Source organism: Manis javanica, chromosome 2 (assembly GCF_040802235.1).
Source record: "Manis javanica isolate MJ-LG chromosome 2, MJ_LKY, whole genome shotgun sequence".
NCBI classification, from domain to species: Eukaryota; Metazoa; Chordata; class Mammalia; order Pholidota; family Manidae; genus Manis; species Manis javanica.
In genome coordinates, this window is record NC_133157.1 from 80442932 (window position 1) to 80470415 (window position 27484).

Consider the following 27484-nt stretch of genomic DNA (forward strand, 5'->3'; position numbering starts at 1 on the left):
ACCTAACAGCCTGTCTTTCAAAATGTTGTATCTTGCCCCCCACCCCCCTCCACCCCCGGTTCTTCCCATCCCACTAAGTGGAGCCCCCTTCCCTGGCCGGCCCTCCAGGCCCTGCACATTCTGGCCAGCCTTCGGCTCTCTCTCTCCCCTACCTCCCCTTCTCACCCTGTGTGTCCTGCTGGGTTGAGGCCATTGCCTCTGTTCCTCTTTCCTTTCCCACTTCCAACTTGCCCTCACTGGGACTTCCTCTTCCCTGAGGGCCTATATAAAAATACCTCCTGTTCATCAAGGTCTACCTACATGAAGCCTTCTTGCTTTCCTCCCTTTGGAAGAAATAAATTCTTCCTGGAAATGTGTTGAGATGCTTAGAGTCTCGATTAGAAGCAAGGATTTGGACCCACAGGGTGAGTCTTACCAGGGACAGGCCAGGGAAGAATGGGCGATGGGGTTGCGTGGGTGACAAAGAAGTAGCCACAGGCGGCTCCGTGGGAGAGGGTGAAAGGCATGAGGGGTGGGCGCCAGATGGAGGAGCGTCTGCATGGTCATTGTGCTGAGTTTATCGTGAGGAAGAAGCTTCCCCCCAATGCCCCAGGGAGCATTGATCCCCTCAGCCCATCCCAAGCCCCAGCCCGTCACCACTTCATGGAATCAAGTGTGCATCGTGCTGCACTGCGGCAGCAACCTCCTGGTTCTGGGACTGGGTTCTGCTCCTCTGGGCATTGCCCACACCCTGCTGTGCTCACACACTGTTGGGGAGGCTGGGTGTGATGGGGTGAGGGCATCGGCTGTGTGCAAGCCTGGCTTTACCATCACTGTCTTCAGCGGCTCTTAACAGACCTGAGATGTGTGCTCGGCACACAGCAGTGCCTCTGTGCGTATACGTTGGATGGGTGACTGAGAGTCAGGACAGCAGGAGACAGCATCATTTCCACACACAACACTCCCAGGGGTGTTTTTAGGAGTTCAAAAAGTGTGGGTGAGACCATATTGACTTTTTCATAGAAACTTCCCATCTTGGATACTTCTTACCAGATAGCCCTTCTCTCCAGCAACTGTAGGTTTGAGAGCAGCAGGGTTTTCTTGGGGCCCCTCCACCTTCTCCCGGCTCCCACTGACATCTTCGTTTTCATGCTGAAAATGTGACCTTCAGTGTGTGTGGTCACATACAGGGCTTAGAGTCTTCTCTGGTGAATCATGGTAGCCACCAGTATTTAGAGGTAGGTAACATCAGAGGGGCTCGGATGAAATTGTGTGCCACACAGACATACATTAAAGTACATTTATTAATGCAGGCACAAATAAATTCATACCACTCTATCTGGAGCTCAACAAAGCCCCAGTAATCTGAGCCCTAAGGTTCTCCAATCACACCACCCATGTAAGGTTTGGAGACACAGATGCAGTAATAGTGTGGAAATCACTTTCAGTTAATTTTTATATGCATCATACAATTAGAATCCTCTAACCAATGAGTGAATATAGGACCATTTAAGGAACAAGCCCCAGGTACCATTTCTATAGGGAAGGGCCGCTGGACTGGGCCTGTTCAGGTAAGGGTAGAACATCTCTGTTGTAGCAAATCCACTTTCCTGGAATGTCAAAGTTGTATTTGATCATATTTGTGCTTTGGAAAATCTGGTTCTGGCTGCTGTGTGGGGAATGAACTAGAAGGAGACCAGAACCAGTTGGGAAGTTGCTGTATTTTTATTTTTTATAATGTGTGTTTCATTTATTAATATTGCAACTTAACAAATCCTTGCTATTATTTCCCTTTTATATTGGAAGAACATTTTTTGAGCACCTGTGTGCTGTAAACACTTCTTCAGGTCAGGGCTCTTTCCCTCTGGGTCCTTGTCCTGGGTCTGGGAGAAGGGCAGGGAGCAGCGGCGTCCTGTATAGCCTGCAGGTGCTCAGTGCAGCGAGTGCGCCTGGCAGGGTCTGCAGGGAGGGCAGAGTGGAGTGGGCAGTCAGGGGATTTAGGGAAAGGCTCCAGAGAGTGAGGACCCCCGATGGCTTCTATGTGTAAATTTTGGGAGAAAGTGTCTCTTCCTGTGGGCAAATTTAAAAAGGGCAACTGCAGCCCTGGGCTATGTAACTTTGGAGCAGAAGTCACTTTTGTGCAGAAAACTTACTGCTTCCCTCAAAAGGGTCATTGTCCTGGTGAGGGCACATGGCTTAGAGCTGGCTGCACAACCCTCACATGCTGAACACCCATGGCTCGGATATACACTTTTCTCCCCGTTTCTGCCTTCCAGCTGGCCATCCATTTATGGGCAAGGTCGGCAGGCAGCTGGGACCGGCTCCTGGTTTCAGTGGGCTCACAGGCGCACTCAGGTGTCATTTTGGGTCTGTTCAGACCTTGGGGATGACTCAGTACCTTGAAGTACCTGTTCCCAAGGGAAACCAGAGGATTTGGATGATGCTGGCTCTGGCGACAGAAAGTGGGCTCCTCCCACAGCATCTTCAGTTTCATCTTTGCCAATTGCCTCCACGGGCCCATGTCATTCAGGGGCCAACTAGTAGGAGCTAGCATTCAGGGCTTTCAGCTGTTCACTGGCAATGCCATCCAAAATACCAGGAGACGGGCCAGAGGCTGAACCTGGGAGGAAGGTGGTGGTGGGCGTGGACGCTGGGAGAAGGTTTGGGTAGAATCTGGGGGGCAGGCAGGGAGGGGAGGTGGTGGAAGCTGGGAAGGTTCATTCAAATGCCAGAGTCACAAGGAACAGGCTCACCTCTGAGTTGTTCTAGGGTTGCTTGCTGAAAGGTCGCCAGCCAGGTAACTGGTAAATTACCCCTCTGTTCCCTCCCTGGGAACTTAGCAGGGACCCATGTTGCAGCCAGCCTGCCTTAGCAGAGGTTAAACTGCCCCCAGGTCTCTCTGGTGACACCGACCCAGGGGAAGCCCGCACCTGCCCCCAGGCATGCCTGCGCCTTCGGGGTCATCACGTAACAGGAGAAGGCAGCATGGCCCCTGCCTCGGCTCTCCCGCCCTCCGATGCATGCAGCTGTAATGCGCACGATGGATTATTCTTTCTGCTTGGCTGCAGGGACTTCTGGATCTACTTCCAAATATCTCTAGAAGCAACTTACTTGGGAAGGATGACTCAGCGCGCTGCAGAGAGCCTTGCTCCTCCACACCCACCTGGACCTGCTGGTGGGAAGGTGGTGTGGGGTCAGGCCCAGGTGTGAGGAAATGGCTTTAAACCTGCAGCCCCGACCGGTGAGAAGTTCAAGTGCAGTGGATGAGAACATTCCCGATAGAAAGGAAGGCCACAAGGCTGTGGCTAGTTGCTGTTTTATGGGCTATGATGCAAATCTGTGTGTGCTAGTTTGTGTGTGTTGAAATGTTTAGTTCTATGGTTATGGGAGGGAGTTTTGGAAATTGCTCACCATAGATGTCCTCTGGTCTATGCTCCCCACTTTACTGGTGGGGGATCCGGATTAGAGAGAGCAGATGATGTCCTGGGATTTCACTGCCTGGTAGCTGCTGACAGGGAATGAGAACCCAGAGACCCCCGCATTCCTGGCTGTTACCCTCAGGAGATGATGTGTGGTGGAGTTGGAGACATGTGCAAGCCTCTGAGTTCCCTGTACCTCCGTTTTCCCATCTTATAAAAAAGGATGTTGTGCTAGGGGGTCCATCACTCAGATACCAGCTCAGCACTCCACGATCCTACATTCCTTCCTGTACACATTCTGGCTTTTCCATTTTCCATGTTTCTAAAACAAGTATTTGATTGATTCCTTAAAATTAAAGTGCCAGCTAGCATTACTTCTATATGTATATTATTAAAAAAAGGATAATTTGTTGATCTGTTTCATAATGATCCATTGTATAGCAAGTCAAAAAGTTAGAACTTGCAGTGCACCCAATTAATTATGAAACTTTCAATTCAGGAAAAAACAAGTAATATTTGGGTTCCTTTCTTCCTGGAATGGAGATGTAAATATTTTGCCTGATACTCTTCAAGTTAGCATTATGCTAATAGCAGTGTAAAGTGTATCACATACACTTCACCTAAATAGGTGTATAATGTACACACCTTACACAGATAATAAAACATTCATAGCAACATGCTGACAGTCAATGCATGTTAAAAACAGTTTCACATGCAAGGCAGTCCTCAAACTCTTTTATTATGTTTTACTTCACATTTGATGACATCAGAGATTAATTGATACACACAGCATATTTTTGTAACTTGATCCAATTGTAAAGAGATCAGAAGAGATTCTGTTAGTTCCCTTGGCCACCCACTTGAGAATTTTAACAGTTCTTCCCATCAGAAGGTCTCCTTTGTGTCCATCCCGCCTGAATTTATCAGGCTGCAGGACCATCTGGGCTCTCAGCAGCTGAAGCTAATTCCGTCCCGCTCACCTGGTGGGCTGCTCGGGATGAGGAGAGTCCTTGGAGTTGCCTTCAGAGGCAGGCCTGGGTACTGCGGGATCAGCTGCAGAAGATGCTGGGAAGGTCAGCCCTGGGTACTTGGGAACAGGGTCCTTTGGACAGGGAGCAGGGGACAAGGCATGCGGTTAAATACAGATTGGTAACTAAGCATTCAAGTGACTCTACATGAGCCTGGAAGGCAAGTGCTGTGTGACCTCAGGAAGGCCCTTTCCCACTCTGTTTTAACATTTGTAGGATGAGAACTTGGACTAGCGGCTTTCTAAGACTTATTCTGCTCTGGGTGGTCTAAGTTGGTTTTGTATGATCAGGAACGGCTGCTTGGCTAAAATCGCGTCTTCATTATCTCCTAGTGTCTCTGGCTGTATTTGTGCGAGATGGGATTTTTGTCAGTTGCAAATAAAAGGGACTGTGCATGAGATATAGTGGATGAAAACTCAAGGCACAGACAGGGCATATATTTATTCAGAGTGTCTATGACACGGAAGGGAGACAGCAATGATCACAACAGGCAGGCATGCCACACTGGCATGGAGAAATCGTTTCTGTGTGTGTGCTTAGAGCGCCTCCCGCAGGCCACACAGGAAATGCTCCCTTTAATTAATGCCTCGGGTGGGGAGTTCGACGTTCTGTTGTAGAGCCTGCGGACTTTATGAATTTTATACCACGTGCAGGTATTTCCATTAACACAGGTAAAATAGTTGTAAGAGAAGACGAGCAGGGCTGTGTGCGCCCACCTGTTCCATCAGTATTGTGCACCTCACCCCATTGGAGGCGGGGACAGTGGAAGGGGGCGGCCGCCTGTGGTGACCCAGAGTGGCCACGTGGTGGCAGTGTTTCACTGTGATGAGGCTGAGCAGCCCGGCTCGGTTTTAATGAGCTGGTCAGAGGCAAATTTCTGGGCTCCGCCCTTTAGGATCAGTTTATGGGCTCAAGCGAAGATGCAAAATAGGATCCTGAGTGGAATATAATGGCTGTAGCAGTTACCCTCTGGCTCCCCCCTGTCTTCTTTCCTCTTAGAACGCCTCCCCGTTAAGAACTCCTTAGCCCCAGGCAGGGTTCAATATTGTGGAGAAGGGATTTGAGAAGATGAGGCGGTGGTTGAGAGGGTCAGCGGGGGGGGGGCGGGGGCGGGAGGGTGGTAGACAAAGAGCGAGGTGGCACCAACCAGGCAAGAGTGCCTGGGGTGGGGTGAGCCTCCCAGAACCTGAGGAAGCAGGGCTTTCACGGAGCGCCTGACTTTCCTCTCCCACCTGCGGGCCGGAGCCCCCAGGGCCCGCCCCTTCTCAGGGGCGCGGGGAAGGCAGCTTCTCTCACACAAGACTGGCAGAGCGCAAGGCTGTGAAAAGTGAGGGCAAGCCGTGGGGATGAGGACCCTGAGCAGCGTACAGCACCCTCCTCGGCCAAATTCCTCTTTGGTGAGACTTGGGGGCTGAGCCACTTGGGAGGTTCCAGGGCCACTGGGGAAATGAATCGAACACCCGATCCCAGGGCTCTGCCACGGCTCAGTCTGTTCTCTGGCCCAGGAGTCTGCGGGTTTCATAAGCTCCCGGGAGAACCCAGGGGGTCCTGGAGTCCCATGTCTAGGAAATGCTTTCTTTGGTTCCTCCCAGGGAGACATTGAGTGACCGAAGAAGTGAGGGTGCTGTGTGAAGCGCAGGGCCCTGGAATCCACTCATTGAAGCTGCCAAAGTAGGTCTGTAGTCATGTCCTCAAGATTTAGGACCTTCTTGGGCAAGTAAGCAGATCGTACACCTGCTGAGGCCTGCTTTTCTTCCCATCCAGATTTTCCCACGGACAGATCCGGGGTTCTCAGGAGGGCCTGTTGGCTGTCACTTCATAACCACGGGGTCTCAGCTTTAGATCTTAGATTCTTTTTGTTATGGAAAAAAATGTAAACATATACAAAAGTAAAGAGAATAGTATAAATTCTTATTTATCTATTACCTAGATTCAACAACTATTAAGATTTTGCTTTAGTTGTGTGACCTAATCATATTTTTTGTTGTTTTATTTTCATCTTCGATAAAATATCAAGCAAACTCCAAAAGTGCAGTCATTTCTCCCTTATATAGGGCATTTTCTCCATAATTTGCATGCCATTAACACATGTTAATAATAATTTCTAGGTATTATCAAATTCCTTGTCTGTACTCAAATTTCTTCAAAACTGTCTCAGAAATGTCTTTTTATATTTAGTCTGAAGTCTAGAGATTGGTGTTATCTCCTAATATCAGCTAATATATGCAGGTGCGGAGATACACTGATGGGGCATTTAAAATAGAGCACAACTTCTTAGCCCCAAACACGCAGGCCCATTGAAGTAGAGATCCTCACAGGTTCAGGGTCAGAGGGGCTTTGGAGATCACTTGGTACCTGCCCTCCCCAAAATCAAGGAGATATTTGATGTATCTTCAACATGATAAGGACTGTTGTACATTTAGTGCCTCCTCACACTGTTCCGGGGTTCCCCAGTGGACACAGAGGAGATTTGGAATAGAGAAGCTCATTTAACTGTCTGACCCTGAGGGAATTCCTATTTTCTCTGAGGCCAAGACCTGTAGCAATGGAAGGTAGAGGAGAAGCTTGCTTAACACACATCCGTTTAACCATTTCTCCAGCTTGGCCCACTCTGTCCACTCCATGAGCTGCAGAGTGTCCATGGCCTGCAGGCTTGGCTGCAGACACTCACGGGGCTCCCGAGGGGGCATCCAGCTGCTGAGAGGCAGGCCTTCCCACACACGGTCACATTGTCCTCCAAACCTGTGCCAACTCTCCTTGATTTTAATGCTCATTTAATTTCACCAAAAATCAATGACATATGGATGTCAAAAAGAAAAAATGTTGTTCCTACCTTCTCTGAAACAGTTTAATGCAACATAAAGACTTGGAGCAGGCAAGTTGACAAAATATACCCCCTGCTGGCTTTACTGAGATATAATTGGTGTAGAACAGTGGGTAAGTTTAGGATGTACAACAAAATGATTTGATATGTGTATGTATTGTGGAATGATCACTACAATAAAATTTACATAGTTATAATTTTTTTTGTGATGAGAACTTTTAAGATCTACTTCTTAGCAAGTTTCAAATACACAATACAGTATTATTAATATAGTCACCATGCTGCTCATTACATCCCCAGAACTTATTCATCTTATTGCTGGAAGTTTGCATCCTTTGACTAACATCTCCCCATTTCCTGTATCTCTCTGGCCCTCTGGCAACCACTATTATATTCTATGCTTCTGTGAGTTTTCTTTTTTAGATTTCACATATAAGTGAGATCATATGGTATTTGTCTCTCTCTGTCTGACTTATTCTACTCAGCATAAGGCTCTCAAGGCTCATCCAAAGGCTCACCCTTCAAGCTTGTCACAAATGGCAAGATTTCTCTTTTTAATGGCTTCATAATATTCCTTCACATATATGTACCACCTTTTCTTTATCCATTCATATGTCAATTGACACAGGGTGTCTCCATGCCTTGGCTATTGTGAATAATGCAGCAATGAACATGGGGGTGCACATATCTCTTCAAGATGGTGATTTCACTTACTTTGTATTTATACCTGGAAATGAGATTACTGGATCACATGGTAAAAACTGGCTTTTGAATTATGTACAGATGAGATAGTTGTAAAATTATAAAAATATAATTATGAAATTATGTGAACCTGGAAAAAGTCCCCAATTCACATTGTTTCTTAAGAGAGTTAAAGTTCTTGCTCCACTTTTAAGAAATGAAAACTAGAAGTCATGATCAGCACACAGAGTTTATGAAAGGCCATCTGGATCCAGCCAGCAGCTCTCTTCCAAGCAAAACCTTGTGTGGGTCAACACTGGCTTTGAGGAATGAAAGAATGTTCATATGTATTAAATTGAAATTAAATGCTTAAAGTATATATTTATCATCTTTTGCAATTCCCTGCTTTGCTTTGTTTCAATGAACTACCCATCTACAGGTGGATAGTGTTGGATATAGCATTCTGTATTAATAATAAATACTTATCTCAGAGGAAGAATATGAAGAAGAAATGAGACTACACACATTTTCCAGGCCAGTGCCTGGCACACACTAGGTCCTCAATAAATACAAAGTCTCATTATCTTCTCTTTCCTTTTCAATGGTAAGTCAACACAACTTTCCAAGACAGCTGATTCCATTTCCAAACAAACCTAGGTTGTGAGACGCTCTTCTAAAGCCTGCTTATAATTTCTCCCTGTAAGCTTTAGTTTTGTCTTCTGGGTGTGCCCAGAACCAAGGCAGTCTACGTGTCTTTGAAGAGGACCATCTTGTCTTTCCAAGAGCCTTTTCTTCTCTAGCCAGTCCTAGTTCTTTGTAACCGTCCTTGTATGATAAGTGTTTTCACTATTCCTCACTTATTACTTTATTCTTCTGCAGGCCTGCTCCACGTACCCCACGTTCTAGCCCAGATGAGTGTGCCATTCCCTGTGCTGTGCTGGGGAGCTGCTCCTCCACTTTGCTCTTATCCTGGACGTTCCCTTCCAGCAGGACCACCAGCCACTGCCTGGGTGTTAGGACTGTGCCAAATGTCGCTACTATAGGCCTTGCAGTCAACTAAAACTTATAAGTCTTTTTCTTCTAGATACTACTGTGAAGCCAGGCCTTTTCAATCCTGAAATTGTACATATGATTTTTTTTCAGCCTGTATGTAGGAATTCATTTGAAATATATTTCATCTTGTTTGTTTCAGCCTAGGTTTCTAGCTTGAGTCTTTTTCTTTTTTCTTTTTTAGGTATTTTGATGCAAGTCTTCAGCAATTGATTGTTTCCCCAGTCAAGCTGCTGGTAAATATATTGGACAGTGAAGGGATTGGAACACAGCCATGGAACACATTGTAAGAGGTCCTGCCTTCCCTCTAATTCATTTAGCACTCAATTCAACAAATATTTATTAAAATGTACATGATAGGCATTGTTCTAAATGCTGGAGATGCAGCAGTGGGCAAAACAAACAAAAATTCCATCTTTATGAAGCTTCCATGTTAGTGGACATCATTTTGGCTTGTAAGTTTACACTGATCATATATATGCCTTTGTCCTTATTTAATTAAGCTCACACTTATTCATAAGAATAATCTGTTGAGTGCTTGTTACATGTTGAGCCTTGTTTCTGGTCTTCATGCATGTAATGTAGCAGGTGGGAGCTGATGTAAGACAGATATGTTCAGGTGTCTACCCACTGGATTGGCAAAAAGCTCATTATCACTCTGTTGGGGTCCTCTCTTCTTTCTCTATCCAAGAGCCTTTTGTAACATTTTCATTCTAAAAGGAAATTTCTCCAAACTTTTCACGTGGGGAGAACTAGTATTGGTCAACCCTTTGTAGTGACAGCCCTTTGTAGTAGCTATTTGTTGCCACTCAGGGGCGCCACTGAGTACAGAATGTCTACTGGCCCTGTGACCCTGTGGTACTTGAGTGACCTGGCCAGGTTGGTGCCCTTCAAAGGGAGGCAATTCTCACTCTGGGCTGCACTCAGCAGGCTGTCTGAAGCAGTCCGTGAATGGCTCAGCAGACCTCTGGCATCTGAAACCCTGCCTTTCTTCAGTTCTGAGAACACTTTGGGGAGGTAGGTGGAAAGAAGGAGGAGCCTAGGGCTGAGATGTTTTTCCTTTGCAAGCCTCAAAATCTAAAAATGTATTCCATTCCCTTCTTGACATAATGTCAATTGATCAAAGCCTTCCCAGTACTCTTTCATCTAATGTGAAAAAAGAATTGGGCTGCTTCCTAAGGAAGGGGTTGGAGGACAAGGTGCTGATTTGGGGGTGCAGACCAGGGATTGCTCCCCATGCATGTGGCACGTTAGGGGTGGTGTTTGTGGCAGTAGTGAAGGGGGATGATGGAGATGGGGTGCTGGGGAAGAAGTTTCAAAACTTAATGTGTGAGTTGCCATCTCAGAGGCCACTTTAAATATCAGTGGAAAAAAAAGTAATCTCTGAGCTACCCCAAAACATATACATTACCTAATTTGACCCCCAGAATAACCCTTCAAGGTGGCATCACTGTAGCTGTTTCACAGATGAGGAAATAGGTTCAGCGAGGTGAAGTAAGGGAGGTGGGGCATCGGGCAGACTTCTTGCCTGAGGCACTTTCCAAACTGTAGGGCCCAAGTAGAGAGTGGCCCTTCGGAGAGCAGGACACCAAGATAGAAGGTCAAAGTTGCTAAGTCAGGCTGCTGGAACTTTCGGGTTTGGGCACCAGAAAGAAGGCAGCTGGAGAGAAATAGCCCCAGAAATCTGAGGGTTTCCTTTAGGTTCCTGGCCAAATCTTTAGCTGAATATGCACTGAATGAGACTCCGCAAAGTCAGCTGAGACCAGTTCTAGGGTACTGAGAGGTGAGTGATAACTTTAGAAGCTGGGGCATATTAGGGAGATGTTGGAGTTCTGATCCAGTCAAAGTAGAGCTGTTCACTTACATGAGACCCCAGAAATGCTCACCACAAGAGGAAGGACTATGTTCTAGGAAAATAGGATATGCCATGGGATTGAGAGTGAAGATGCCAGAGACCTGCCTTAACAAAGCCACAACCCAAGACTCAACAGGATCAAGATGACATGTCAGTAATTTATCTGCTTGTCAGAAGGAAGTGTCACTTCTTAGAGGAATAGAATGAAATTCAGTTTCTACAACATATCATTGGAAATGTTCAACCTATAATAAATGCAAGATAATGCAAAGGAAAAATATGTACACCTTCTTATGATCCGAAACCCCAAACTTTCTTTCAGTTGGCTCTTTTTCCTTGGGAGTGTTTTGGTTTGATTTAAATGATTAATAGAACATGGAATGTCTGGGCTTTAGCAGTAGGACTGGATTTCTTTAAAAAAAAATTAAGATATAATTGACATATAAGCTATTAGTTTCAGGTGTACAGCAAAATGATTCAATCTCTGTATACATTGGGGACTTATCACCACAGTAAGTCTCATTAACATCTGTCACCTTACATACTTACAAAATTTTTCTTTTCTTGTGATGAGACCTTTTAAGAATTATTCTCTTAGCAGCTTTCAGATATACAATACAGGATTATTAGCTACAGCCCCCATGCTATACATTACATCCCCATGACTTACTTATTTTATAACTGGAAATTGGTATCTTTTGACCCTTTTGACCCATTTCTCTCCCCTCCCGGGATTTGATTTCTGATTTAGAATCACAATTTGTTTGTTTCTGAATTCCTTTTAATATCTTGGCTCCTGTCTGTCCTGCCTGTTCATGGAAAAAAGAACTTGTACAGATTGATGTGCCTCCCTAACTAGACCTCAGCATTCTGTGATTCAGTTGAGAGATGACATTTTGAAACATATCTGAGATTCCTCTCTTTCTTCTTTAAAAATATTAATTGTCATTTTTTTTACCCCAGTAAGAAATTTTGGCAGATTGGGATGGAGTAGTGGAGGCAATACATGACAGGGAATTTTTATGTATTTGGAAGAATAGCCTAGATTTCACTGAACATCTGAATATCTGGATGATGGATAATAAAATAGGAAGGACTGTAAAATCTGAGCAACTATTATAAGATCTTCAGAAGAAATATCTTCTAGCTTTTTAATATATGACAAGAAGTTATAAGCATTTTCCCTAGACAGCTTCATCTTGTGTTGCATACATGACGAATTCAGTTGTTGCCCATAAAAACTGGTTTTTAAACCTTTCTGTTGTGTAAGAAACCTGAAGAAGTACAAGGAAAATGTTTTTCAGTTCTGTCTTTAGATACAGTTAGTTGATCAGTTAGCATTTTTAGTAAAAACGGTTGTTAATAAAGTTTTTCCTTTCCCTAAAATTAAAATTGCTCTCTAATCAGGAAGGAAGCAGTGGTTTCTGCTGGAGACCTTTTCATTCTGGTTGCTGTGGGACTTGGGGAGATTTACTGTTCCTGAAATAAGCACATTTATTCCATGAGGGAATAAAATCAATGTTATTAATTATTTTAAGACAGAAAACATCTTGAATCATGAAACCTTTAATTCATGGGTCTTAATCTTTCTCCTGGTTTCTAATGGCTGATAACTCATCCTGCAGAATTATGCCTCTGTGCCTTTGGAATGCTCTGTAATTAATTAATAATTTATGCTGGGTGAAGTGATATGTAGAACAGCGACGGGCATTCATTCCATGTTGGGATGGCTTTGGCTGTTTAAATGGTGAGGGAGGGTTTCCTGGTGGAGAGACTCTGGGGAGAGTGTGGCCCCGAGGCTGAAGGGCGAAGGCTCACAGGGGTGGACATGTGGGGGCTGCATCTCACAGCTGCCGGTTTGACCAGATCTCTTACACATCAGTCAGATGGTAATTTGCAGACCCCGACCATCCTTCTCTGGGTTGTGTGGACTCCAACAGGTTTCATAATTCGAATCTTTGAGAAAAGGTCTCTATTTGGATATGGGAACATTAGTATGCATTTGGGAAATAGATTTGCAACCCATGAGCAGGACTAATGAGCTTTTCTGTTCTTCTGATTCTTGGACCACTTCCATTTTAGTTCAGTAGATGAGGAATTTTTTAATGAGTTATGTGATATTTACTGAAGGTTGTGATTTTGGCAACTGCTAAATAGAAAAAAAAATTCCTCCTCCCTTACCCATCTTATTATTTGGACAGTGTTCTCAAATTATTTGCCAGGACCAGTGACACAACTGCCTTCTTGAGACAGGCTTCTGACACACTGGCCCAGATTTCCATGGCCACCAGCCAGCTTTGTGGTTAGTCTCCTCCACAGAAGCAGCAGCCTCTCAGATGGAAGAGCATTGTTCTAGAAAGGAGTGTGTAAAGATGTGGGTCAGCCAGAAGGTCACTCAGCCTAAATTCCTTAAATGGAGGGTGGTATTTTTTAGATACCAAAGTGGTTTCATTGCTTTATCAAAAATTGTGATGCTCATTAAAAATTCTATGTAATACAACAAATAACAAAAAAGATAATAAAAACCAAACCCCAAACACTCCATACCCCCCAAATCCCACCATCTATGAGCAGAGGTAACCAAGCTTTGTGCAAAATGTCTAGATAGTATTAACTATCTGTGTTTGGAAGCCCAAGGTCCTTCGTCACCACAGGTGACATTTGCAGTTGTAGCTGGAAAGCAGCCATTACGTGATATGTAAATGAAAAGGTGTGACTGTGTTTCCATAAAACTTTATTTACGGCCAGATTTGGCTGCAGGCTGTAGTTTGCTAACCCCTGAGCTCATTTATATTAGGGACGCATCACTTCCCAAATCTTTTTTTTTTTTTTTTTACCTTCTTGCTTGTGTCTTTGGGAATGAATATATCCATGGAGGAAAAAAGACAGAGCTAGGTTTATAAAAATGAAAGCTGTATTTAAAAATACATTAAGTTCAATTTTACTTGAATTTAACAGAAGAAATGAACTGAAACGAGACTGTAGGAACTACTGAACTTTAGACTCATGTTTCTTTACCACAGTGGCAACAGTTCCTAAATAGTTCCTCTGAAATTCAGGGGAGGAAAGATGATGAAAATGTGGGTCCTTTTGCTTTTGAAAGGCCAGTTTTCAATTTTGGATGGAGCAGTTGACTTCCTTCTCTGACAGATGAAGAAAAGCATGCTTCCACTTCTACTGCCTCCTGAATTCTCATTACTCATTTGATTGTTTTTAAATTGTAGAAGCTGATGATTTACATTCTGTTATGTAACCATGATTACCTTTGGGTCCTTTTCCTGGGTCACACTTTCATATGAGTGTTATGCAGCTTCTTCATTCATCCATTGACTGCTTGTATTTTGTGGTAAAGAATCTCACTTTCTCCTTCCCCCAGTAACGTGCAGGTGCTACATTCTTTCCTGTTGGGGAATGTTCATCTTGTATTCCTGCTGGAGGGAGTGCCTGGCTGTGTCTGTCGCACTTGGGGGAATCTCTGCCTGAGTGTCTTGTAGCCATTGCTCCTTTGCCTTCTCGTGTTGGATATTGTTCTTAAGAAACCTGAGCACAACTTTCTTTTCATCCCTTAGGAGAATCTCCCCTCACCTATGCCTGAAGGAATCATTCTTCATTGTTGAAATTAATCACTTCTTGAGAACGTGTCACAGGGTCAAACATTTACATTAGTTTTGTGCCTTTCCTGCTTCAGGGTGAGTTCTTCCTCTATGTCATGGAAATTTTCTTCTATTTTGTTTTTTCTATCTTTTCCATTCCATTTATTGAGCTCTTCTCAACTGTAAGGCCATGCATTACTGTCTTTGTTCCTGGATATCCTGTCAGTACTATTCTATTATTTTCTATTCTGGTTTAAAACCAGAGGACAAATCTTTGATCCAGACTGAGTCTGATATCTTTATCCAGAAGTTTCCTTATAGCCTCTGTAGGGGTTTCCTAAGCATTTTGAGAGAGAAAGCCCTGCTTTTTAATTACACTAATTTCCTTATTACAAGCCAAACTCTCTCCTGCTCTAATTGGGGTTCAAGTTCTGTGCATCTTTTTGGGGATGTTTAACCCACAATAAATCATTTTGGATTTGGCTTCTCCTGTTTCCACTCAATATTTCATTGTTTGGCTATATATAGTCTTTATATTTTAAAACTAATACAAGGCATCTGTAGGGTATAAATAGATTATATTATATTAAAGGGGAAATAAAGTGAGAGTATTGGCTTTCAAAAATTTTTATTTAATAATGAGTCATCAGGCATGTGATTGAGAGTCCTGTGTGCCCAGTGGACTTGCCAACTGGGGGGTCTGGTGATCAGGCCCCCACCTGGACCTTTCCACTGTGGGAACCTCAGGATCTGGTGTTGATATTGCTGAAGGGTCTGGTATAAGGGGGCTGGAAGCATATGGTACATGAATATTTAATATGTAGTGTATCAGAAAAGGATGTAGCATGTCCACTGAGGCTCTGGGGAATCTGGCCCAGCATCTCTGCCCAACAACCCTCTAGTGTCCCGCCAGGCAGGAGATGGCCATACCCGGTGGAACTGGATGGAGGAAGGGTCCAGGCTCCAAGTGCTCCGTGTTCAGACCGGCCCCAGACCCTGGTTTCAGGCCTCGGAGCTGGATCTCGGATCCAGATTCTCCTGGGCGTGTGTTTCTGAGGCATTTATTTCTGCTGCTCTTTGGCATCTTCCTCTCTAGGCACTGGTTTTCATCCTTTCAACTGCATTAACTCCTCACGTGTTACTTTCCATTTCCCAAAAATTTGCCCACATTGCTAGTGCTGTCCTCTGATATTATAATTAAAAAAAAAAACACTTTCTTAAATTTCTCACATCTCAGTGGCATTTGAGAAGAGTGAAGGGATATATACATTTATTCAGGCCACCATGTTGAATTAGGCCACTGTTTTTATTCTCCCTCCCAGCCCCGCCCTCCTCTTGCTTAGAATGTCTTGGAGCCTCATCTATATTTCATCACATCGTAACCATCCCTCGCAGTCCAGTGGAAATCTTTGCCTCCCCCCTCTTATTTACAGAAACTTTGATTAAGCACCAGCTGTGTGCTAGCTCAGGTCCTGCGCATTGAGGCACTGAGGTCACACTGATGAAAAGACACATAGCTCCTATTCTTGCTTCTGATGTACTATTTAATGGGGAGATTGTTCAGTGAGTAGGCATTTCTTAGGCAGTTGGATAGTGGACTTGACTGAGGGAAGTGCATGAAACACAGGGAGAGTGCCTAAGTCAGCCTGGAGGCTTCTGGAAGGAGGGGGCATTTAGGTGAACCCCAGGAAGGTGTTTCAGTTGGAGGGAGTAGCAGGAGTTAATAGGACAGCAAGAGAAAAAAAATGAATACTGGGTTATTTGACTGGTTGAATGTTACAGAATGTGAAAGTTATTTCCTTCCTTTGCACTCCCACTGTCATTTTAAAATTTATTACTTTACCATTTGTATGTGTGAAACCCAAATGTTGCCAAGTCCTCTGGTCTCTGTTTCTTTAATATTCAAGCCCAATCCTCCAAACACAGTTTCTAAGATTTACATATCCGAGAGGAAAAAGGGCTGTGTTTGTCTTGCTGACCCCAAGGATTGACCCCTTCCCTTTATTTTTTTGTCCCCTAGTACTCTACAGAGGACTGTTGTGCATTACAGGCTTCTATTGAAGGCTGAAGGAAAATAAGAGAATACAGCTCAGTCTACAAGCCCCCAAAAGTCTTTTCTTCTTCCTGGGGCCTCTGACTGCTGCAATGTTGCTGGGGGTCAGTCTCCCTTTTATGTCACTTCTCTCCATTTCTTTTCTTCTTTGAGTTCCAAGAGCCTCCTAAATTCCTTCCTTTTGAGCTTCTAGGGGAAGCACTCTAATCCCCACTAATTAATTAGGTAGCCCATTTCAGTTGCCCTCGTTGAAATTAATTGTTTCTGCCAGTGGGTTTCTATAGGATTGTCTTCCCTAATTAAGCAAATTCAAATTTCACCTACCATCTTTTGGTTCTGAACTTGCCAGGGTTCTCCACCAGATAGAAGCCCCTGAGGTTGGGGACCTTGACTCTTTCATGTTTATATAATAAAGTATAATGTTTCACTCACAGTAATTATTCAAATAAATCATGCCAATTGCATTGCCAAATACTCAGGGCTTTGCAAACATGAGATGGCATTTAATCCCTGCATGGTTTCTTCAGTCTCATGCAGGCCAGTTTGATTCTTCAGCTGTTCCGAATTCTTCCAGGCAGAGACAAATGACGGAGGTAAATGCAACACGAGACCTGAGACTTAGCATGCTGCAGGTCAGCCAAGGTGCAGCCCTGGGCTTCTTTTTTCCTGTAGTACCCACAATAGGCTCTTCTCTTACCTGTCAGGGTGGCATCAGCACTGGCCAAGAAACACCACCTGTCAAGCACCTGCAGAAATCTATGGCCTCAAGTGGGATGGCCTCAGAGTTCTGGGTACTTGTGAGGCCTGGGGAAGGGGTGGCTGATAACTGGTGTGGAAAGTCCTTTCCTCAGGGGATTGAAAGGTTATAGGACCTTCACCCATGCCTGGTTTCTCTGTGATATTTTGTTCTTGCCAATGACCTGAGGAACTTTAAAAACTGTCACTTCACTATTCATCAGTGACACCAGGACAGTTTGGCCAGTTCTATAAAGGATCCCTTTGTCAACTGGGATTAGCCAGGGCTTCTTCTCAAGGACACTAATGACAGTTTTTGGTTGTAACTCTGGTGGGTTGGAGTGGCCTCGTTGGTCATATTGATGAGTTTTCAAAGCAATAACTGCCCATCCGAAGGACATGGTAATAATAATTATTTATAGACAATCTTCTGTTAGAAATAAGCCAAATTTTATGTCATCTTTTCTCTTCCAATTAGCAGCTTTAAGCATTATGAAGAAAAGGGCTTTCTTAGAAAAATAACCAATAAATACTTGACTCTCAAGCAGTAGGAGATATCTGGGTTATTTTCTGAGTAGGCGTTTAGATTTCATAGAATCTGTAATTCTTTCCCCCTTCAAAGGCTAGGAAAACAGGACCTCTGCTTGCCCAGCCACGTGTTATGTGGTTTTCTGAGAGTGTGTTGGAGAGGTCATTGGTGACTGGGCATTCTCGTGGGAAGTAGCTGCCCATGCCTGACCTGGTCCTAGGCTAACATCTAGCAGAAAGTACTCAGGAATACTGAGTTAGTTCTGCTGCAAATGCAGGAATGTGGGGAGAGCTCCAGAGTCAGGTCTGTCCCATGCTGCCTTGGAACTGTGCCTGGTTTCCCACTGTTCTTTGGGCTGGGGAAGCTGGTTTGGATTCCCCAGATGTGTTCAGCTTTGGAGGGAGAAAACAGGTTTCTGGCTGAATTGCCACCCTTTCTAACTGAGTAACACAAATCTTCTCAATGTTGGTTTCCAGTCAAGTGATGGGACAATTTGTTCCAATTGAAAGAGTTGGCCACAAAAATATTCATTGAAACTTGTGAAAGATGGAAAGGACCATGAGTTGGGAATCTACAGTCGGAGAGAGAGACTGGGCTTAACTCTACATACAGCATGGGTAAGTGGGAACCAGAGCCAAGGAGCAGGGTAGAGGTCAGAGCATGAAAAATGACTAAGAGGAAACATTAGGAGTAGAGGGGATTCTGTCTAAACTGACCTAACAGGATTCGTGCTGAAGGCTGGCCAGGATGATCAGACATCACCTGGGGGATGGTGGCTGGTGAGGTATTCTGGTCAAATTGTCCTTGCTAAAACTAGATTTCACATGGAAGTGCACAGATAGGTCTAGGGGAACTTTCAGGAGACCGACTAAAGTTTGGTCAAGCAAAGAATTTGTGTCTGAAGCTATTTTCAGAATTATAACAATCTCTATAACTTAGAGTTCCCCTTCCATGAAATACCAGTATATAAATTTTACTGTGAAATAGCTGAGATTTCACTTCCAAGGTGGGTGTCTTTTATTTTCAGATAATTAGCAGTAGTAGGAATTGTGAAGGTAGGGAGGAATATATATATATTCCTATCAGTCAGGGCTTTGCAGAAAAATAGAACCAATTCTCTCTCTCTCAGCTTTATTTTAAGGAATAGGCTCACACCATTGTGGGGTGGGGTCTGGTAAGTTCAAAATCTGAAGTTTGCTGTCCAGTCCAATAGGCTGGAAACTCAGGCAGGAGCTGATGGCTTCAGTTTTTAGGCAGAAATTTTTTCTTCTCTGGGAGACCTCAGTTTTTGCTCTTAAAAGCTTCAACTGATTGGATAAGGCCCACCCATGTCATTGTAGGTTATCTCGTTCACTTAGACCAACTGACTGTAGGTGTTAGCCACATATGCAGAATACTTGCACAGCAACACCTTGATTGGTGTTTGGGTGAATAATGAGGTATGATAGCCCAGCCAAGCTGACACATAAAAGTAACTATTACAGTAAGTAAAGCTGGAGTTTTTGCAGTGAGGCCAAAGTAAACTGAGGGAAAAGAAAGCTGGATTTCTGAGGTAGAGATTGGTGTTGTATGGTGAGGAGGCAGGAGGAGACAGTAGTGTGTGTCTTCAGATCCATCATTCTGGGACTGGGGAGGAATGAAGAGCAACTTCCTCACTTGGAATGCATGAGTCGATTCAGGTCTTCTAAGATGTTTTTATCTGAAGCATCTCTGCATCTCTGGGACCAAGTCAGGTAGTCATTTGAGCTGGGTTTGGGTGGGTGGGTGGGGGTGGTGGCCATAGATCTTAGCTGTAAAATCTGAATGGTAGAAAGACATTTGGTTGGAAAACTAAAAATAGGTAAATCTGCCTCTTAGCCTATAGTTTATCTGTAAAGATGAAATGAATTCCCCAGCCTCCCTTTGAAATTTGAGGGAAGGGGATCTAAATAAATATCCATGGAGCCAAAAGATAAGGAATATTGTGTAGAAGCCATGACTACTAACTTAAAATGTGTAAAAATTGACATACTGTCGTGTTTTGCCAATGGGTTTCAGCCCCGGGCAAGTTCACTGTGAATTCACTGAGACTGAGGAATGACAATGGAATGCTCTTGGGGTCAAAGGATTTATAGCCAACTTTATTCCCACGGAGCAGGTCAATCACTAGAATCCCATCCACTCAGAGTGAGTCTGCATGCAGCAGGCTGGTCTCTGCCTCTGGGCCTCTCTGCCTCTACAGCCGTCTCAGTCTCTGTCCTCAGCGCTGCCGTCACTCCAGCCTCTGCTCTCCTGTGGCCTTGCAGCCTGGCAGCTGTGCAGCAGTCATGCCACCACGTTGCCCAGAGCACTGGGTGGAGCTCTTTATGCAGAGTCAATAGCAACATACTGCCCACATGTGTGTAGTGAGCTAGCTGACCAGGGCCCGGTGAGAATCTTGTCCATAGGAATCTTCGCTATATCCACATGTAGTATGCTGGTTTTATCTTTGTGTATTAGTATATATAAAAATATTTGTGAAAGCTTCACTCAGAACCTTATTCCCTCTACTGTGTTTTTCTAATAATGTTATTGTTCTATAGCTGGGAATTCTCCTACCCAGAAGATTCTCTGGGAGCCCAACCATCTAGATTTGGAAGGGATTCTGCAACTTGCTCTTACATATAAAGGCAGAGGCATTGAATTCATCATTGTGTATATGATAGAATATGTCTGATGGGATGCTGGAAAAGATTTATGCTTCAATTATTAATAAGTTAGCACTCAATACATTTTACAAAACCCTTTCCCCGTCAGTAAAAGACAACCATTTGCCTCTTCTAAACTAAGCACATCAGCTTCGGTAGTTTAAGTAGATTGGCTCAGTAGTTGCATATGTTGATCCTTCTAGCGTTCTGTGTTGTGGCTTCCCACCCCAACTGCTGAAACATTTGTGTTTTTTTTTTTTTGTCTAATATGAAGGAGAGAAATAGAATGTTTTCTTTGTTCATCTTCTTCTATAATACTTTCTGAAAATGGCCTTTCAGTCTGAAAACGTCACATACCTGGCTGTAGACAGTCACCAAGACTTGAGTTTTTGTAGTTGTAATGGGCATCAAATACCCATAAAATCTGTAAGCTGCCTTATAAAACTGCCTTGATTTCTGCTTGTGCACAGATCTTACTGTTTCAGGCACATATGTGCTTTTTGTAGACTTTTATTCTGGTTAAATTTTAAAAAGGAGCTACTTGTAATGTCTTTAACATTAACTTAAGTTGTAGCAGGCCTATAAAACAATCATTGAGATGCTATTAAAAGTATATGAATAATAAAACAGCTACCAGGAGAAAAGCTTAGAAAGAGTAACTTGGTCTTGGCAGCTCTGCCTTTTCAGAGGAACCTGGCAGTGGGGGGTGGAGGTGGGGAGGAGGTTGTACCTGAGGGGTGGCTTGGCTGTACTCTGACTATGTCCTGGGCAGTTCAGGGTTATTTGGGAACCAGGAGACCTGTACCGCCATGTGTTTTTCTTATTACGAGTAAAGGTTGTGGGACATTTTCTTGGTTGTAAATGGCCACAGAGTGAAATGCAATAATATTGCTAGGAAATCACCTCAGGCTACTTTGTTTACATGAGAAATTTATGAGGGCGAAGTTTTATGAAGTTGTTTTATTGGTAAAAGTCAAAGGCACTAATATTAAAATTCTACCAGGGCCATGTGGGGTGGAACAGCTCAGGATTTTGGGAGCATGTACCCTTCTGGATTTGAATCTCTGTTCTGCCATTTAGGAGTGTTGCAACCCTGGGCAAATTACTTAAGTTCCCTGATTTCCTGCCTTCATGAAAGGAATAAATAATAGTACCTATTGTGAAGAGTTTCTGAGAGAATTACTGGAGATAACAACATCTATACAGGACAGAGCAATCTTTGGTAACATGTCTGGTGCTTAATGATATTGGTTCCTTTTCTTCTTCTTTCAGATCATTAGTGACCTAATATGATGTCTATGATATTTATTTGGTATTACCATCAAGGAACCATCTATTTTAATAGCTGTGAAATGGAGCTGATGCTTGACATTACAGTGAGTATAAGTCCTGCACTGGTGATACAAAGTTCTAGAGGGCTACGTTGATCAAGAAGAGATTCTTAGAATTCTACCAAAACAGCTCCTTCTGTATTCCTTTTAAAAAAATATACAAACACACGATGGACATCACAGAAATACTAAGAATTATTAGAGAATACTATAAAAAATATATGCTAACTAACTGGATAACCTAGAAGAAATGGACAACTTTCTAGAAAAATATAACCTTCCAAGACTGACCAAGGAAGAAACAGAAAATCTAAATGGACCAACTTCCAGCAACGAAATTGAATCGGTAATCAAAAAACTACCCAAGAACAAAACCCCCAGATCAGAAGGATTCACTGCTGAATCTTATCAGACATTTAGAGAAGACATAATACCCATTCTCCTTAAAGTTTTCCAAAAAAGAGGAGATGAGGGAATACTCCCAAACTCATTCTATGAAGCCAACATCACTCTAATACCCAAACCAGGCAAAGATACCACAAAAAAAGAAAACTACAGACCAATATCCCTGATGAACATAGATGCAAAAATACTCAACAAAATATTAACAAACCAAATTTGAAAATACATCAAGAGGATCATACATCATGATCAAGTGGGATTCATCCCAGGGATGCAAGGATGGTACAACATTCAAAAATCCATCAACATCATCCACTATATGGATAAAAAGGACAAAAATCACATGATCATCTCCAGATGCTGAAAAAGTATTTGACAAAATTCAACACCCATTCATGATAAAAGCTCTCAACAAAATGGGTATAGAGGGCAAGTACCACAACATAATAAAGGCTATATATGAGAAACCCACATCAAACATCATACTTAACAGTGAAAAGCTGAAAGCTTTTCCTGTAAGATCAGGAACAAGAAAAGGATGCCCACTCTCCCAGCTTTTATTCAACATGGTACGGGAGGTCCTACCTATGGCAATCAGACAACACAAAGAAATAAAAGGCATCCAGATTGGCAAGGAAGAAGTCAAACTGTCGCTGTTTGCAGATGACATGATATTGTACATAAAAAAACCCTAAAGAATCTACTCCAAAACTATTAGAACTATTATTTGAATTCAGCAAAATTGCAGGATACAAAATTAATACACAGAAATCTGTTGTATTCCTATACACTAATGATGAACTAGCAGAAAGAGAAATCAAGAAAACAATTCCATTCACAATTGCATCAAAAAGAATAAAATACCTAGGAATAAACCTAACCAAGAAAGTGAAGGACCTATACCCTGGACACTACAAGACACTCTTAAGAGAAATTAAAGAGGACACTAATAAATGGAAATTCATCCCATGCTCTTGGGTAGAAAGAATTAATATTGTCAAAGTGGCAAACCTGCCTAAAGCAATCTACAGATTCAATGCAACCCCTATCAAAATACCAGCAGCATTCTTCAATGAACTGGACCAAATAGTTCTAAAATTTATATGCACCCACAAAAGACTCTGAATATCCAAAGCAATCCTGAGAAGGAAGAATAAAGCAGGGGGGATTATGCTTTCCAACTTCAAGCTCTACTACAAAGCCACAGTAATCAAGACAATTTGGTACTGGCACAAGAACAGAGCCACAGACCGTGGAACAGAATAGAGAGTCCAGGTATTAACCCAAGCATATATGGTCAATTAATATATGATAAAGGAGCCATGGACATACAATGGGGAAATGACAGCCTCTTCAACAGCTGGTGTTGGCAAAACTGGATTAACTACATAAACAAAAGTAAACGCGAAATGGATCAAAGACCTGAATATAAGTCATGAAACCATTAAACTCTTAGAAGAAAACATAGGCACAACTCTCTTGAATATAAACATGAGCAGCTTTTTCATGAACATATCTTCTCGGGCAAGGGAAACAAAAGCAGAAATGAACAAGTGGGACTACATCAAGCTAAAAAGCTTCTGTACAGCAAAGGACACCATCAGTAGAACAAAAAGGCATCTTATAGTATTGGGAGAATATATTGGGAGAATGACATATCCAACAAGGGGTTGACATCCAAAATATATAAAGAGCTTATGTGCCTCAACAAACAAAAAACAAATAATCCAATCAAAAAATGGGCAGAGGAGCTGAACAGACACTTCTCCAAAGAAGAAATTCAGATGGCCAACAGGTAAATGAAAAGATGCTCCACATCTCTAATAATCATAGAAATGCAAATTAAAACCACAATGAGATATCACCTCACACCAGTTAGGATGGCCAACATCTAAAAGACAAACAAAACAGATGCTGGTGAGGATGTGGAGAAAGCTCTTACACTGCTGGTGGGAATGTAAATTAGTTTAACCATTGTGGAAAGCAGTATGGGGGTTCCTCAAAAGACTCAAAATAGAAACACCATTTGACCCAGGAATTTCACTCCTAGGAATTTACCCTAAGGATGCAGGAACTCAGTTTCAAAAAGACATTTGCACCCCTGTGTTTATTGCAGCACTATTTACAATAGCCAAGAAATGGAAGCAACTTAAGAGTCCATCAGTAGATGAATAAAAATGTGGTACATATACACAATGGAATATTATTCAGCCATAAGAAAAAAACAAATCCTACAATTTGCAACAATATGGATGGAGCTAGACAGTATTATGCTCAGTGAAATAAGCCAGGCAGAGAAAGACAAGTACCAAATGATTTTCACTCATCTGTGGAGTATAATAACAAAGCAAAAACTGAAGGAACAAAACAGCAGCAGACTCACAGAACCCAAGAATGGCCTAACAATTACCAAAGGGAAAGGGACTGGGGAGGGTGGGTGGGAAGGGAGGGATAAGGGGTTTAAGGGCATTAGGTTTAGCACACATAGCGTTGGAGGTGGGCATGGGGAAGGCAGTATAGCACAGAGAAGACAAGTAGTGACTCTATAGCCTCTTAATACGCTGATGGACAGTGACTGTAATGGAGTATGTGGTGAGGACTTGATAATGGGGGGAATCTAGTATCCAGTGTTGCTCATGTGATTGTATATTAATGATACCATAAAAAATAATAATAATAAAAAAAGAAAGCATACCCCCAAAGACCACCTCATGACCCCCCAAATATTCCCATTTCATCTCCTCCCAAATAATCATGATCCTGGCTTCTCACACCATTAGTTAATTTTGCTTGCTTTTGAAGCTTATATAAACTGAAACATTTTATTTTGTGACTCGCTTTCACTTCACATGTCTTATAAGATTCACACATGTTGGTGCCTCTGGTGGTGTTTGATTCATATTTCTGTATTGTATTCCATTATATGAATGGATCAGCATTATTTATCTTTCTGCTGTTGATGGATATTTTGGTGGTTTCTAGTTTTGTCTATTATATTTAAAATTTTGTGCTTTAATGAACATATTATTATATTTCTTTTGGTGAACCTTTCATCAAAGGTGTATACCTTTCTGTTGGGAATATGCACTAAAGTTTGGAAATACCTTGATGTGAAAGTACTTACTTAGTAGGTAGGCAGAGACTCAATTTTAGCAGAGATTGTTAGATAGTTTTTGGAAGTGGTTGCAGCATGCAATGTACCATACTTGTACCCCTACAAGTGATGTATGAGAGTTCCAGTTGTACTATATATGTGTCACCGTAGGCATAATCAGTCTTTTTGATTTTAGTTACCCTGATGGATGGAGAAAGGTATCTTACTATGAATTTGCTTTGGGGTTTCCTGATGACTAATGAACATGAACAAACACCTTTTAACTTGTCTATTGGCTATTTGGATTTTCTCTCTTTCTCTTTCTTCCTCTCTCCCTGCATGCCCACCACCACCCTCCTTCCTTCATTCATTGGCCATCCATATTTAAGGTTTTGTGCTACTGCTCAGCTCTGTATATTAGCCTGAACTTTGGCTATTCATTAAGATTGAAAAGAACTGGTTTGGAGAGAGCAGCCCGGCATTAGGCAGAAAGCAGGGGCCTGAGAGTTGGCATATCAGGGTTCTACTCTCAGATGCTCTCCTTGTCCTTGTGAAGCTGGTCATAATGTCTTGGGTCTCGTATATTTGTTTTTTTAGTTGGTAAAATTAAAGACATTTAAAAATGACTTATAAGGGCATGTTTACCTCCAGCATTCTGTGATTGCACATATTTTAGCAGAACATCTACCATATCCTCACTGCCTTTTGAACATTCCTTCCTAAAGTGATCTGGAGTAGTGATTGTAAAAAATGGGCCCATGGATTGTTTGGGTTTGGGTATAGCTTGTCCCCTAATTTTACTGGTAAGGGAGTATTAGGAGCTGGCAGTACTAAGGAAGTTAAGGCTTTTAGGAAAATGGAGAAATCTCTCTGTCACGTGAACTGAGGCCATATAGGCTGAAGTAAAAACTGGAGATCCCTAAAGATGGTCAGAGTTGAAATCTTTCTTGAGAACCATGATTGTGTTTATTCAAGATGCACTCAAGTTTGGAAGTGTCCTGCCTCACTCCACCCTCTGCCGTATCCTACCTCTGTACATTCACAGGGCTGGAGACTCTCAAAAGAATGTGCCACTAGGGGTTGCCAGTTAAACAGCAGAAGATGAGGGGTCAGTGATGGGTTATGGGGTCACTGGGTGGCTCACAGGCTCTCCCATACTCAAGGCCCACTCACTCATTATGCTCCTTCCATCAAAGAAGTCACCAGGGCACCAGGGCTCTTAGACTGGATTCAGTCACTGTCTGACAGGACTGAATCCACTCAGATGAATTTTTTAAATATGCATAAGCTTTGTGGTTTTTTATTTTGTTACTTACAAGTATTTTACTTTACATCAAATTATCAGACCATAAAAAAATGTTAACAGGATCATTATTCTATGCTATCAATTCTGAAGATACATATAAACATACTGTACATCTACAGTGATTAATTTAACCAGTTCCCTGTGTTGACATTTAAATTATTTAGTTTTCCTGTATAGAAACCATAAACATCCTTTCAGTTAATTTTGTATGTATGAGTCTAATTTTTAAAAATCTTTTTATTATGGAAAATTTCAAACATATGTGGAAGTGCAAGGAAGTGTGTAATAAATCCACATGAATCTATTAATTAGTTTAAGAATTATCAACACATGGCCAATCTCATCTTTACCTTCCATTGTCCCCTCCCCATTTTTTGAAGCAAATCCCATATATCACATTATTTTCTCCTTAGATAACTTAGTGTGTCCTTCTAAAAGAGGAGTACTGTATAAAAATTGTGGTTGTCTCTCATGTTTGAACCCTGTGTGTATTTGTAGAAAAAAAATGGGGTGATTGTGTAACTGTGTTAGCTTTCTATTGCTATGTAGCAATTTAGGACAGTCTTAGTGGGTTAAAACATAATGCATTTATTATTTAATAGTTTTCATGGGTCAGGAATTCAGACATGGCTGAGATGTATTTCCTCTTCCAGGGTCTCACCAGGCTGCAATCCAGCTGTTGACTGGGACTATGGCCTCACCTGATGTTCAGAGTCCTCTTCTAAGCTCGGCCGGTTGTTGGAAGAATTCAGTTCCTCATGGATGCTGGACTGAGGTCCCTCGGCTCCTGGAGTCCACCTAGCTCCTGGCCAGAAGGTCCCCTCCACAGTCCCTCTCACAAGATACAGCTTCCTTTTTTGAGCCAGCAAGGAATAGAAGACTTTGGTGGTATGAGGGCCCAGTATCTAATTTTAGGACTTTCTTCTGATTAAGTCAGGC

At 42.7% G+C, this 27484-nt stretch overlaps 1 long non-coding RNA gene across 2 annotated transcripts; it reads left to right on the top strand.

Moving 5' to 3' along the window:
- The first annotated feature begins 265 nt into the window (after positions 1-265).
- Positions 266-27484, top strand: LOC108408374 (uncharacterized). 2 transcript variants are annotated; one of them, XR_005062720.2, is made up of 3 exons: positions 266-404; positions 9166-9274; positions 27199-27484. It is a non-coding gene; the product is annotated as an uncharacterized lncRNA (long non-coding RNA). The 2 variants fall into 2 exon arrangements; XR_001855983.3 differs by having other exon boundaries at positions 9166-9267.